This window comes from Solanum pennellii, chromosome 4, assembly GCF_001406875.1.
Source record: "Solanum pennellii chromosome 4, SPENNV200".
Lineage (NCBI taxonomy): Eukaryota > Viridiplantae > Streptophyta > Magnoliopsida > Solanales > Solanaceae > Solanum > Solanum pennellii.
The window spans coordinates 6090347-6106144 of NC_028640.1; the positions used below are offsets into that span (position 1 = coordinate 6090347).

Consider the following 15798-nt stretch of genomic DNA (forward strand, 5'->3'; position numbering starts at 1 on the left):
AGAAAGGACGGGGGTCTCGCTGCCCGGTCAGCGAGTCGGGGGGTCCAGGGGGGCGACGCGCCCCCTGGCCTGGGGGTCCGGGGGGGCGGAGACGCCCCCGGGCCGACGGTATACAATGTTGTTGTATTGGGCCCTTAATTATCTGTCAATTCTGTATGTTGGGCCCAAGCCTGTTAGGGCGTAGCTTAGCACTATATATAGACGCTATGGCAAACCCTATTCTGTAATTCTGTTCTTGCCTCTCCATAATAAAACTGCTCTCCCTCCTTCCCGTGGACGTAGCCAATTTATTGGTGAACCACGTAAATCTGTTGTCTTGTTTTTCGCGTTTATATTTTCTCGTATTATCTCGAATTCCGCATAACAAATTGGTATCAGAGCCTCTCGGTTAATCGGTGTTCTTGGAGAATTCGAGATGTCTGCTTTGAACGTGAAAATCGACAAATTCACAGGGAGGAACAGTTTCAGTTTATGGCAGATCAAGATGCGGGCTTTGTTGAAACAGCAAGGTTTCTGGGCGCCGTTGTCGAAAGACAAGAACGCCGTCGTTACTCCTGAGATGGCGATTCTGGAGGAAAAGGCGCATTCGACGATCATGCTGTGTCTCGCGGATGACGTCATCACGGAAGTCTCGGATGAAGAGACTGCTGCTGGTCTGTGGTTGAAGCTGGAGAGTTTGTACATGACAAAATCTCTAACCAACAAGCTGCTTCTGAAACAACGTCTATTCGGTTTACGAATGGCTGAAGGTACACAACTCAGGGAACATTTAGAGCAATTGAATACTTTGTTATTAGAATTGCGTAATATCGATGTGAAGATCGAGGATGAAGATGCTGCCCTGATTCTGTTAGTATCTCTCCCAATGTCGTTTGAGAATTTTGTTCAATCGTTCATTGTTGGGAAAGATACTGTGTCGCTGGAAGAAGTCAGATCGGCCCTTCATAGCAGGGAATTACGGCATAAGGCTAACGGCACAAGTACGGACATACAGCCTTCCGGTCTGTTCACCAGTAGCGGAAAGGGAAGGAAAAACGGCGGAAAGAAAAATAAGCCGATGTCGAAGGGTGCAAAGCCAGATGATGTTTGTAATTACTGCAAGGAGAAGGGACATTGGAAATTTGATTGTCCGAAGAAGAAGAAGCAATCGGAAAAACAATCAGTTTCTGCTGCTGTTGCTGAAGAAGACACCAATTCTGAAGAAGACATTGCCCTAGTTGCGGATGAGCACACTCATCATTCAGATGTGTGGGTTCTCGATTCTGGGGCATCCTATCACATCTGTCCTAGGAGAGAGTGGTTCACGACTTATGAGCAGATAGACGGAGGCAGCATCTCGATGGCCAACAGTTCTGTCTGCAAGGTGGTTGGGACAGGCTCGATCAAGATAAGGACACATGACGGTAGCTTCTGCACATTGAACGAGGTCAGGCACGTTCCATTGATGACGAAAAATCTGATATCTCTCAGTTCTTTGGACAGCAAGGGATTCAGCTGGTCGGGAAAAGATGGAGTCTTGCGGGTCTGGAAGGGTTCAAATCTGATTCTGAAAGGTGTCATGCGTGGTACTTTGTATTTTCTACAAGGTTCCACGGTTACAGGTTCAGCCCATGTTGCATCGTCAGAAGTTCACCAGGAGGATATGACTAAGTTATGGCACATGAGACTTGGTCATATGGGTGAAAGAGGGATGCAAATTCTGTCAAAGGAGGATCTTCTTGCTGGTCATAAGGTTAAAAGCCTAGAGTTTTGTGAACATTGTGTCTTTGGAAAACTACATCGCAACAAGTTTCCAAAGGCCATTCACAGAACAAAAGGCACACTTGATTATATCCATTCTGATTGCTGGGGTCCATGCCGTGTTGAGTCTTTGGGAGGCTGCAGATTTTTTGTGTCCATGATTGATGACTACTCAAGGATGACTTGGGTGTACATGATGAAGCATAAAAGTGAAGCTTTCCAGAAGTTCAAGGAGTGGAAAATTTTGATGGAAAATCAAACAGGGAAGAAGATCAAGAGGTTGCGAACTGATAATGGGCTGGAATTCTGCTGGTCTGAATTTGATCAATTCTGTAAGGATGAAGGGATTGCTCGACATCGTACAGTCAGAAATACACCACAGCAGAACGGTGTAGCTGAGCGGATGAATCAAACACTTCTGGAGAGAGCAAGGTGCATGCTCTCTAATGCTGGGCTAGATAGAAGATTCTGGGCAGAAGCGGTTAGTACAGCTTGCTACTTGATTAACCGCGGACCACATACAGGCATACAGTGCAAAACACCTATGGAGATGTGGTCAGGAAAAGTTGCTGATTATTCAAATCTGAAAGCTTTTGGTTGTACGGCTTACTATCACGTCAGTGAAGGTAAGTTAGAACCAAGAGCTAAAAAGGGAGTATTTGTGGGCTACGGAGATGGAGTGAAAGGTTTCAGAATCTGGTCTCCAGCAGAAAAGAGGGTTATTATGAGCAGGAACGTTGTCTTTGATGAAAGTTCTCTGCTTAGAACCATTGTGAAGCCTACAACTACGTCAGAAACTGGGAGTCTTGATAAACAGGTGGAGTTTCAAGTCATTCAGAACGAGAGCGATTTGAAAGAACCTGAAGAGGAGGATCAAGAGCCACAGACAGAAACTGATATTCCAGAATCTATGCCATCAGATATCCATCGGAGTATAGCTCAAGATCGGCCAAGGAGGGTTGGAGTTCGGCCACCTACGAGGTATGGTTTTGAGGACATGGTGGGTTATGCACTGCAGGTTGCTGAAGAGGTAGATACATCTGAGCCGTCTACTTACAAAGAAGCCATTTTAAGTTCTGATTCTGAAAAATGGTTTGCCGCTATGGGAGATGAGATGGAGTCCCTACACAAGAATCAGACATGGGATCTGGTCATACAGCCTTCGGGGAGAAAGATTATTACTTGCAAATGGGTTTTCAAGAAGAAGGAAGGGATATCACCAGCAGAAGGAGTCAAGTATAAAGCCAGGGTTGTTGCCAGAGGTTTCAACCAAAGAGAGGGAGTGGACTACAATGAGATCTTCTCACCAGTGGTCAGACATACTTCCATCCGAGTGTTACTAGCGATAGTTACACATCAGAATCTGGAGCTTGAACAACTTGATGTGAAGACAGCGTTTCTACATGGAGAGTTGGAGGAAGAGATATACATGACTCAGCCGGATGGTTTCCAAGTTCCAGGGAAGGAAAATCACGTCTGCAAGTTGAAGAAGTCCTTATATGGACTTAAGCAGTCTCCAAGGCAGTGGTACAAAAGGTTTGACAGCTATATGGTGAAGTTGGGCTATACTCGGAGCTCATATGATTGTTGTGTCTACTACAATAGGCTCAAGGATGATTCATTCATCTATCTGGTGCTTTATGTAGATGATATGCTGATAGCTGCAAAGAAGAAGTATGACATTCAGAAGCTGAAGGGTTTACTTAGTGCTGAGTTTGAGATGAAGGATCTGGGAGCCGCTCGGAAGATTCTAGGGATGGAGATCATTAGAGACAGAGAGAGAAGGAAACTTTTCTTGTCACAGAGAAGCTACATTCAGAAGGTCTTGGCGAGGTTTGGCATGTCTTCATCTAAGCCTATTGATACCCCCAGTGCTGCCAATATCCATCTCACTGCCATGTTCGCTCCACAGTCAGAAGAAGAGAAGGAGTATATGTCACGAGTCCCTTATGCCAGTGCCGTAGGAAGTTTGATGTATGCTATGGTCTGTACAAGGCCAGATTTAGCACATGCAGTCAGTGTAGTGAGCAGATTCATGGGACAACCAGGGAGAGAACATTGGCAGGCTGTGAAGAGAATTTTCCGGTACCTTAGAGGTACATCTGACGTTGGTCTCATTTATGGAGGTGATACTCAGTGCTTGGTTACTGGCTATTCTGATTCTGACTATGCTGGAGATGTTGACACAAGAAGATCGATGACTGGCTATGTGTTTACCCTTGGAGGATCTGTCGTCAGTTGGAAGGCAACTTTGCAACCTACAGTGACTTTGTCTACTACGGAAGCGGAGTACATGGCCTTGACAGAGGCTGCAAAAGAAGGGATTTGGCTGAAAGGGCTGGTTAGTGATCTTGGTCTGCATCATGATCAGGCTACGGTGTATTGTGACAGTTTGAGCGCAATTTGTCTAGCCAAGGATCAAGTCCATCATGAGAGAACCAAGCATATTGACGTAAGGTATCATTTTCTGAGAAGTGAGAAGAGAATCAAGGTGAAGAAAGTAGGAACTGCTGATAATCCTGCTGATATGTTCACAAAGCCGGTTCCACAGAGCAAGTTTCAACACTGTTTGGACTTGCTCAACATCAGAAGCTGTTAATTGCCCTGCGGGGCAATTCTGAGGAAGAGGGGGAGGCCTGGCACTATCATAGTGCGTCTGAAGAATCTGTTCGGAGAATTCAAGTCAAGGTGGAGATTTGTTGAATGCCTTGAATCGGACCCGTTACAAACAGAAAGGACGGGGGTCTCGCTGCCCGGTCAGCGAGTCGGGGGGTCCAGGGGGGCGACGCGCCCCCTGGCCTGGGGGTCCGGGGGGGCGGAGACGCCCCCGGCCCGACGGTATACAATGTTGTTGTATTGGGCCCTTAATTATCTGTCAATTCTGTATGTTGGGCCCAAGCCTGTTAGGGCATAGCTTAGCACTATATATAGACGCTATGGCAAACCCTATTCTGTAATTCTGTTCTTGCCTCTCCTTAATAAAACTGTTCTCCCTCTTCCCGTGGACGTAGCCAATTTATTGGTGAACCACGTAAATCTGTTGTCTTGTTTTTAGCGTTTATATTTTCTCGTATTATCTCGAATTCCGCATAACAAAAGTCTCATGAAGTAGATTCTTCAGTTCATTCATATCAAGTTTCTCACATAAATCTTCTCTAACTGAATTCACAATTTGTTCTAATACTTCCTCTACTTTAAACACACGAGACACACGAACCCATATACGCAGCTGAAACTGACTAACTATCCTTGGATCATTATACACCAATTTGGCAAGAGTAGTTTTTCCTATGCCTCCAACTCCAACTATGGGATATACAAAAAAGGTTGCTTCATTTCCTGATTTCAAAAGTGCTTCGATAACGGTATCTCTATCAACGTCCCTTACCACAACACCAGAGTAATGTACAGATACACAAGTAGGTGTACATTGTAAAATTGCAATTCAAAATCTCCTATCTTGTCCAATTTCTTTATGAGCTTTCGAATTTAAAGACACATTCGATTTCTATAAGCAAAAGGGTTTAATCTACCGGAGAAAATTAACACCACGCACCTTTGATGATGTCGAACTAGGAAGCAACTGGTTCTGCAGAGACCAAATTTCATACTTGTCATTGACTTGTTCAGCATCATAACAAGCAAGTTTAAGCATCTTAGCTGCCTCATGACTCAATGTAACATATCTTAATGTTTTTTCAAAAATCTCTAGTTTTATGAGTTCATAATCCATATTCATAGCCCTTGCAATGTTAACAACAGAGTTCACTTTCACTAGAAGCATATCTAGTAGAACCTTTGTATCCTTGGCGATGGAAGGGAAAGTTGAAGATTCTTGAACAAGATTCATCAAGAGAAATAGGAACAATTTTTTTGAAACAGAGAAAGTACTTGTTAATTTCTAACATAATTTTTTTTGTATGATATTTATTATTTAATTTTTTTATTTTGCATCCGAATCTGCATTAAAATTATACTATTTCAGATTTGTATTGTATAGGGCTTCATTCAGAGAGAGATATACCACCTGTAAAGAATTTTTTTTCTTATTCAAAGTTTGAACTCGAAACCTCTAGTTACACGAGAAGCTTAACTAGTGGGTGTGTCAAAAAATTTAAAGCTAATTTCTAAATCAAACAATTGATTCCTCTAGAGTTATGTAGATGTTTCGAGTTTGAGCTAGCACCTTTTAGCTTTGTTGGTTTTTTAATAAAGAAATTAAGAGAGAAAGATTTTGAGAGAAAAAAATACTATAGTATTATCAAAGGGAAATATTTTATTAATAATCCAAAGACTTATATGTATAGATATAATTTCTAACTAAAAATAGAAAAATATGGTACTAACTTATCTAATAAAATTCAAATAATAAATAAAAGAACTAACTCCTAAATTCAAGTCACATAGGACTCCAATAAAGTAATTTAAAAATCCTAAAAGTAGCTAACTGATTTATTACTACAATATCCTGAGACATATTCTCAACATTCCCTCTTCGATAAGGAATTATAGATTGTAGTCTCATCTGAAATTGACCTTGTGAAAAAAATCTAATAATTCATCCTTTGTCTTGCAAGGCTTGTGTGCATCTTCTGATAGACTAAATGAGAAGCTCTTACCTCTCATTTGAACTTGTAAAATCTCTTGCTTAGTAGAATCAAAAATTCGAAAATATTTGTCTCCAAATAATAATTTAAATCCTTTTTCAATTAACTGACCAACACTAAACAAACTTTTGTCAATATCAGGCACATAAAGAACATCTAAAATTATTTTTGTACCTGAATTTGTTTTAATTGAAATAGACTTTTTTTTTCTTTTGCGGGAATACAATCATTATTCCAGTTCCGACTTTCTTATTTTCCATAGTAATGAACTCTTTAAAAAGATTTCTTTCATATGTCATGTGGTTTGTATAACCACTATCAATCAACCAAAAATCAAATTTTTTTGGTTGAAAAACAAGTTGCTACAAATAAGTGGTCTTCTTCTTCTTCAGTAGTGACTTGGGCAACTGCTTGACATAATTGTTAAATTCTTTGCAGGCACAAGAACGAAGGAGACTTATGAGGCAAGATGACAATACCAAATAATCTGTCAGAGTATTCCTTGACTGTTTCCGACTCTTTCGTTCTCTGCGATTCGAATTTCCTCATTAAATTTAATACCTTCATTCTTCGTATTCTTTCATCTCCAGCATATTCTTTCTTCAGATAATTCCAAATATCTTTTGGTGATGTGAGAGTCGTGATTTTCGTGAAAACAGTTGTCGAAACAGCAACAAACAAAGTTGTTTTTGCCTTCGATTTAATAGTTTTCTTTTCCTAGTGACTCTTGATTTGGACCACGTTGGGATTATTTGGCAGCGGGTTGATTTCATAATCCTCTTCCACGACTTTCCAAAGATCAAGAGCCTCCAAGTAAGTTTCCATTCTCACAGTCCATAGTTGATGATTCTCACCATCAAAAATAGGAGGAGTCATTCGTGAAAAATTATTTTCAAAATCCAATTTTCTACTCACTCTCAAGAAGTAGGCTCTAGATACCAATTGTTGGGTTTTTAATAAAGAAAATAAGAAAATAACAGAGAAAAACTTTGAGAGAAAAAATATTGCAATATTATCAAAGGAAATTAGTTTATTAATAATCCAAAGACTTACATTTATAGATATAATTTCTAACTAAAAATAGAAAAATATGTTACTAACTTATCAGTAAATCCAAATAATAAATAAAAAACTAACTCTTAAATTCAAGTCACATAGGACTCTAATAATAACTGATTTATTACTGCAACATCCTGAGACATATTCTCAACAAGCTTTAACATATATACCCCTCTTAATGGCCTACCAGATGCGACTTTGAATTGGTCGAGCAGTGAGTTTAGAATACATACATGCTGTTTAAACAAAAAAAATTGTTTTGAAAATGAATAAGAGATAAAATGATGTGATCTTCACTCTTCAGTAGGTCATGGTCATTCTGAGCTATGATCCCTGAACTTACATGTGATGTAGACACATTCATCTCACCTACAATAGAAGTTGATGAGTCAGGTTACAGTGAAATCAAAAGGACTTATATATTTCGAAACAGAAGACAAAAACAATCCTAGATAGAATTATCAGTCGAGGCCTCGAGGGACCTGAGATGTGGTGGTTAAAGGTTAATGCTGCAGCGATTTTCACATTTCACATAAGTTGTTTTAAGTATCTAACTTAGTGAGATTCTGCAGATATACATGAAATGAAAATATAAAAGAAGGCTCTTGATTACCTAGTTATATATTGTGATATCATTGAGATGAATTTTCTGGATGTGAGCAATCTTTCTCCAATTCTCTCCAGCATCATTTTCGCATCGTCTAGTTAATTGAGGACATTTCTGAATTTTCAACATCCTCAATGTAGTAAGACAACTCATGCTATCCGGGAGAGATGAGAATTTTGGGCACCCTGTTATCTCAAGCTTCTCGAGGGACGTGGAGTTTTCCAGCCAATCAGGCATTGCTATGAAGCTTGGACATGTCGAGATGCGAATGAACTTTAGACTATTAGAATCCCCTTTCAACCACTCTGGCAAAGACACCAAATGTGGAAGTCCTCCGATTACAAGTGACCGGATTCTCTTTAGACCCTCAAAATCTTGCCAATCGGACAACATAAGCTCTTCACAGTTGACAATCATAAAGCTCTCTAAGGCAGATAAATGAACTATGCCTCTTGGCAGAGTTTTAAGCCTCGGACAATCACCGATAACTAGAGTCCTAAGTTTCGTGAGCTTCTGTATTCCTTCAAATAGAGATACAAGATTTTCACATCCTAATATGGACAGGGATTGAAGAAGTGCCAAGGACCCCAATCCTTTCTCCGGCAAATTCTGCTCTTTGGTTGTCAAGTACAGATGTCTTAGACTGACCAAATATTCCCAGCTCCCTTGGTAATTTCTGAAGTTTCGTGCAGAGAACAATCCGTAAAGTTTGCAGATTAGGCAACTTGCAGATGTTTGAGGGAAGCATTTGGATGTTATTGCTGCCACTAAAATCAATGTACCTTAGATGCTTCATGTTTCCGATAGAATCTGGCAGCGTCTCAAGACTTGAATGGCGTAAATCTAACACCCTCAAGTACTTGAATCTTGAAATGCATTAACCAACCAAAAGAGCAGCATATCTTTCATTTCCTTCAGACGGAGCAAAAATGGTCTGAATTCTCTTCTGTTTACATAAAATTCCAGGAATGCTTTCCTCTGAAGGACTATAACTGAAAAGTGTTACATGATGAACCTTTTCAGTGATACTATCAGTGTTGTTTTTTATGACACAACAATCAGTTTGTGCAACTAATACTGCAAGGTCATGCACAAGATCATGCATTTAAATACTTATGAACGAGTCATACGCTTCAACCTCTTAAGAAAAGAGATCTCGAGCACAACTCTTTCACATCGTGGACACCAACATCTTCCAACTCTTGGCTTTCGTTAGATGAATGTAATAGCCCTTGAGCCGACCACAACTGAATCAGCATACTGCTCACGATTTCTTGACCCTTGGGAAATATTGAGCAGTAAGCAAAGCATTGCTTCAAGTAATATGGCAACTGATTATAGCTTAACCTTAGTGCAGGTAAGATATCATCACCTTCCTGATTTAGTTGCCATATCTCGTTGTCTCTCACTCTTAACCATTCCCGTTCATCTGTTGACACATACATCATGCTTCCGAGAGTCTTTACTGCCAAAGGCACTCCTTTACATTTCTTCACAATATCTTCTCCAATTTTAGTAAGGTTCGGAAAAGCCTCTCTTGTCCGTTCCTAAACGCCCACTTTAGAAACAAAGAGAGGCAATCCTCATGTGGAAGCTCCTTCAAGTTATATGTAACGACATATTCCATCATCGAGACAATATAATCACTACGAGTAGTTATGACAACCTTGCTTCCACTCGCTCCAACTATCAATAAACTTCTCAATTCCAACCACTTGGAATGATCCCGACACCAAACATCATCAACGATGAGTAAAAACCTCTTCCCCCTCAAAGCAGCTTGAAGCGAAGCGTGGACTGGTTCAACATTAAAGTTATCACAAGAGGCACCACTCGCCAAATTAACGTTGCTTCTAGACAATTTTGCAACGTCGAAATCCTGTGAGGCACATAACCAAATCCTCACAGGAAAGTTCTTTACTAACCTCTCATCTCTATACACTAACTTAGCAAGTATAGTTTTCCCCACACACCAATCCCAACAATTGATACCACAGAGAGACACTGATCATAAAAAACACCCTTTTGCATCAGAACTTTAACAACCTCTTCACTCTCATTCCTCCTTCCAACAACATCAGAAGGAAGAATAAATGAATAAGTCAAATCCCTTTTATTCATTTCTAAGGCAATTGTTCTCTCAGATAAGTGGAATTTAGCCTTATCAGCTGCAATACTATCTAATCTCTCCCTTATTTCTTTCACCTTATAACCCATTCTATATCTAAAAAGTAGAAATTTAAAGGGTGAGAATAAAAAACAAACCTTTGGTTTTAACCTTTGACTCTGTTGTACATAAGTCTGAATTTCATCAAGAAAATCATCAGCATCATAAAGAACATCTTTGAGTTCTTTTAACTCATGATTCTTGGATTCTTGATCCTCAGCATCCAACAGTACCTCTCTGATAGTGATTAAGGTTTTGTTGAATTTTTTTGAGCTCATTTTTAACACCCCAAATCAAGTAACTCTTGAACAGCATGAGATCCTAATTTACCTAAGATGGAGTTTGCAATGCTGAAGAGAAAAGATGCTGCTGCCATGTCTTTCACAAGAAGGAAAATTTTGACAGTATGGAGAGAGGGCAGTATGTTGTCTCTATCACTTTGTAACAACTCAATAGTAAAAATAATCAACAACCACAACCTTATCTATCAGAGGTAGAAAATTGTTTTCGAAAAACTTTCGGCTCGAGTAAGACATATCATAGAAGCTAAAAGAAAAATACGAAAAAAGGTATGAATATATTTAAATTTTGATCGAAATTGTTATAATAATACCAAATTTTGTAAAGAACATTTTAACCCTACACTATTTGATAGTGTATTATAAAGGTATATATGTACTCACGTGGACATCATAAATATCGCATAATTATAAATAATAATATGTCCACGTGAGCATACATATACCTTTAAAATACACTATTATATAATGTAGGGGGTAAAAAATCCTCTATAAAATTTAATATCATAACAATAATTTCGATCAAAATTTAAATTATTTTTTCAGACCCTTTTCGCTTACGGAATCAAGAGGACATAGAAAAGCATAACAAAAATGCCCTTACAATAGGCAATTCTCCATACTAATATATACAAAACTTGATTATTTTAACATGCATAAAATACACTTTGAACTTATTTCGAAAAATCAATTATACGCACTAACTTTATTAAACATCTTCCTAACTCCCTATTCTTTTTCATAGTGAAATTACTATTTTCTATTGGTTCTACTCTCTTTGTACATCTTTACTTATTCATATTTGATTTAACATAATTTTAAGAAATAATAAATAAAATGATAATTTTACTGTGTCACCTCTGTTAATCATAAGTCAGGTAAAAATGGGAAAATGAATAATATTAAATAATAAAAATAAAATAGATATAAAATAATTAATTATCTTCTAATTTTAAAAATAAACAAATAAAGAGGTGTTCATCTTTTTCTACCATATGACCCACATATTTGACTTGTCAAATGTAATATAGGAACCACATTCCATTTTCCTTTGATTTTCTTTTCTCGTCAATTACCTTTTTTTCTACTTTTTCATTTTCCTTCCAAGTCTGCATTTTTTTTTACTTAGTATGATATGTATTTTTTGATTTTTATTTTTCGTTCAATATCTGAATTAAAATTTAATTATTTTAAATTTGTGTGTGTAGATTTTTTCGGAGAGATATATTACTTATTAAAAAAATTTCATAAATAAAATTTGAGACCTTTGTTTAAGCGAAAAACAACATCATCTTCTGCCAATCATTTAGTCGAAGAAAAACCAAAATGGGTGTGTCAAAAAAAATTAAATTAAATTTTTTTGTATTTGTTAATTAGTTTACTCTATGCAAAGCTAGTTGTCTTTCTAGATTAAAAATATCAAAGGTGCTTAATTTTGTGTCTTGTGTTTAAAGTAAAGAAAGTATTAGAACAAATCAAAATGACAAAATTTTACCACCGGTCTCAAAGTTTGTGTAGAATGTGTAACATTTCATTTCGAGAATGGAAAAGTGTTGGTCTGACATTTTAATATTAATAAAATGGAAAAAGTGTCATGTTTATCCTTGGACTCTTAGAAAAGGGTCATATTTATCCTTCGTTATATTTTTTTTTGATATATTTGCCCTTATCATCCAACTTTGGATACATATTTGCCCTTCATTAGAAATTAGGGCTAATAAATACTGAAATCAGGTTAATAGATTTTTATTTTGGTTGGGTCAGATTTTACTAAATGGTCGGATAGGATACTAAATAGAAAGTAAAATTTTAATTACAATTAAAAATATATACACATGGAGCCACGTAGGCGTCATTAGGGCTGCATATCGGTTTTGAACATTATCGATTTTGCTTATCGGTTATTGGTTTGTAGACTAGCTAAACAATTAAAGAACCATTAAGTTATCGGTTTATCGGTTATCGGTTTATCGATTATTGACTCTTATCGGTTCGGTTATCGGGTTAACCATTAACATATCATACAATTTTTTAAAATAAAAATCACATGAAAATTTGAAGATGATCCCACGCACTTTGCAAATTAAGTCTACAGAATTGCAAATTGCAATTTACAATTTGCACTTAGCAGTTTGCACTGCAATTTGCAGGCAGAAAGTGAAAACAATTTAGTGCAGTCACTGCACTTTCAAGTTTCACCAAAAGGAAATGCAAAATTGCAACAACAACATCCACATTCCACTCATTGCAACAAGCCAACAACAACATCAACTCATCAAGTTTCACCTTAACAGTTAACAATACTACAACTGTACAATACATTTATAAACTTTGCAACACAATTCCAGCCTGCTAGGCTGCCACAGTCCACACTCCACACTCCACACAGAGTCACAGACACACAAATTTAAAATAGCAGACGCCAGACAACAGTAACACAACCTGAAAATTGAGTCTTAACATAGTTCTAATAGTTCATGTTCAAGTAAACAACATAATAACTAGTCATCAATCCTCAAAAGTTGACGATTCTGGTTCCTGTTTTCCAAACAACCCTTAACATGCCTTCTTAAGGAGGCAGTCCCAGTATTGCGTGAATGGTAATAAATACAGCCACAATGAATACATTTTGCCTTCCACGATCCATCTTCATTTTCTTCAAGTTTTTCATAGTGATTCCAAACAAGTGATCGATGCATGATGAAATCTGATTAGCAAAGAAACAGAGAACGTATTAGATCAATAATAAATCAGACACAAAGACAAGATAACACATGTATATACCTTCCTTCCTCCAATTTTACATGTCATCAATGCAAAGTTCTTTTCCAAGTTTAGCAAAATCCAAAAGAGAAATACGATAACAAGTCAAGGCTCAAGACTTAAACTATAAAAGTATTAAATAAACAATTCACAATTTAACATGAATGAGATTCTTTTCTTACCTTCTTCAAGTTGCTCAAGAAAATCTAAATCTTCCTCAATACTTATGGGTTGTGGCTCACTCCGAAGCCAATCTTGAAGGCACACTAGAGCTTGTACCAATCTAGAAGTTAATGAACTCCTAAATGAATCAAGTATGTGCCCTCCAGTACTAAAAGCACATTCAAACGCCACACTTGAAACGGGAATAGCCAACACATCTCGAGCCATCTTAGAAAGAAATGGAAATCTAGGTGATTTAACTTTCCACCAAAGCAATACATCAAAATCTAATTTTTCAATTTCAGTGTCTTCATCAAGATATTTAACTAATTCTGACTTTGAACTTGCACCTCCCTTTTCAGATTTATGTTTATGTAATTCCTCAAAAAAATTTCCAAATTCTCCTACAGAACTTGAAATAGAAGTATCCACACCAGTTGAAGAAAATTGACCACTTTTATCATTTGAAATGGGGTTTGTATACTCATTAAACAAAGCTTCCATGTACGTTCGCACACCATTTTCTATAGCAGCCCCTTTTTCTCCAAACATCTTCTTAAGTGCAAAGCCAAGAGTACTAAATTTGTGAGGAGGATCCAAAACACATGGTATGAAAACCATCTTATTCATTTTTTCAGCATCACCTCAATATTTGTCAAATTTCTCCTTCATATTTTCTGCCATTTTAGCCAAAACTTGATCTTCATTTGATATCAATTGATTCAAGTAAACACCAACTTGACAAATTTCAAGAAAATGAAGATTTGATGTAACATATCGTGAACCAGATATCTTCAAAGTAAGATTAAAAAACATTCAAGAAATTTTGTAATTCTCTTTACACCCTCCCAATCACTACTCAAAAGTGTACCTGTAGAATTTTAATCAACAAACTTAAGATATAGTGCCAAGCCAATATCACGATCAGCGTACTCTACAATTGCCCCTTTATATTCAATAACCCTGCTCAACATCGTGTAGGTGGAATTCCACCTTGTAGGAACATCCAAGCATAAAGACTTTTTAGCAAGATTTTCATCTTCACAACATTCTTGAAATTTTTTCCACCTAGCAGGAGATTTCCTGATGTATCTCATTGCTTGCCTAACTCGTTCAATAGACACATTTGCTTCTTTTGTACCATCTTGAACAATAAGATTTACAATATGCGCCATACACCTTATATGAAGGTGACTACCACCCATTAAGTTGGTTCCCCATTTAGTTAATTGCTTAGACAACTCAGTTATTGCCACACTATTTGAACCAGCATTATCAACTGTTACAGTAAAAATTCGATGCAATCCCCACTCATGTAAGCACTTACTAATAGACTTTCCAAGATCTTCACCTCTATGACTAGTGATTGGACAAAAGTTGATAATTCTTTTATGCAAAGTCCAATTTTTATCAATCCAATGAGCAGTAATGACCATATAATTGATTCTTTGTATGGAAGTCCAAGTATCAGTGGTTAAAGACACCCTTTGTTGTGTTTCCTTAAAAACAGCCATCAACTTACGTTTTTCTTCATCAAAAAGATCAAAACAGTCACGAGTCAAAGTGGTATGGGAAGGAATGTGGAAACAAGGTTGTGCTACTTTCATAAAGTGTTTAAAACCTTCTTTTTCAACAAATCTGAAAGGAAGCTCATCAATAATTACAATACGACACAGGGCCTTTCTACACTCTTCCTGAACAAATTTCCATGGAACAACAACTACATCACCATTGTTACCCCCTATCATTGGTTGAAATGCTAATCTTGATTGTTTAATATCAATATTATAAGGCATCTTTGTGCATTTGTTTATATGAGTAAGCATTGACGTTGTATCATGTTATTTTGTGTCAGAAGAATACTCTTTCTTACAATAGTTACAAACAGCCTTTTCACTTCCATCAATATCAGTTTTACGAGTAAAATGATCCGACGCACGAGATCCTTTTTTCCTTCCTTTCTTTACTTTAGACTCAATAGTTTGACTTTGATCTATTGCATTTGAATTAGAAGCCCCACTTTCACCAATAACCTTATCAATTATGATATTTTCAGCCATGGTACATTCACCAAAAACTGCGAAAAGATATAAACACTAAGTAGTTTTATTAAAGAAAGAACTACAAAGTACAAACAATAGTATCAACTATCAAATTTAAAATCAACAGTCAGAATGTCCTATACTAAATCACAGTATCATATTTAAAAAAAGATTAGTTCTTTTCTATTTTCCCCAAAAATTCTTCCTATTTTGTGATTTAACTGCAGATGATTAGATAAAAATCAGGAATACTATTACATTAATTACTTCATATTTTGAGTTTTAGGGAGAAACTTAACCTGGATTGAACTTGTTCTGTTGATTTCTTGTGACCAGCATTAAAAGTAATCAA

At 37.2% G+C, this 15798-nt stretch overlaps 1 long non-coding RNA gene across 1 annotated transcript; it reads right to left on the reverse strand.

The window, feature by feature from the left end:
* Window positions 1–7351: 7351 nt before the first annotated feature.
* Window positions 7352–10629, reverse strand: LOC107016072. Its single transcript, XR_001456414.2, has 2 exons — window positions 8020–10629; window positions 7352–7775 (listed from the first exon to the last, which is right to left on the reverse strand). It is a non-coding gene; the product is annotated as an uncharacterized LOC107016072 (long non-coding RNA).
* Between the last annotated feature and the right edge of the window lie 5169 nt (window positions 10630–15798).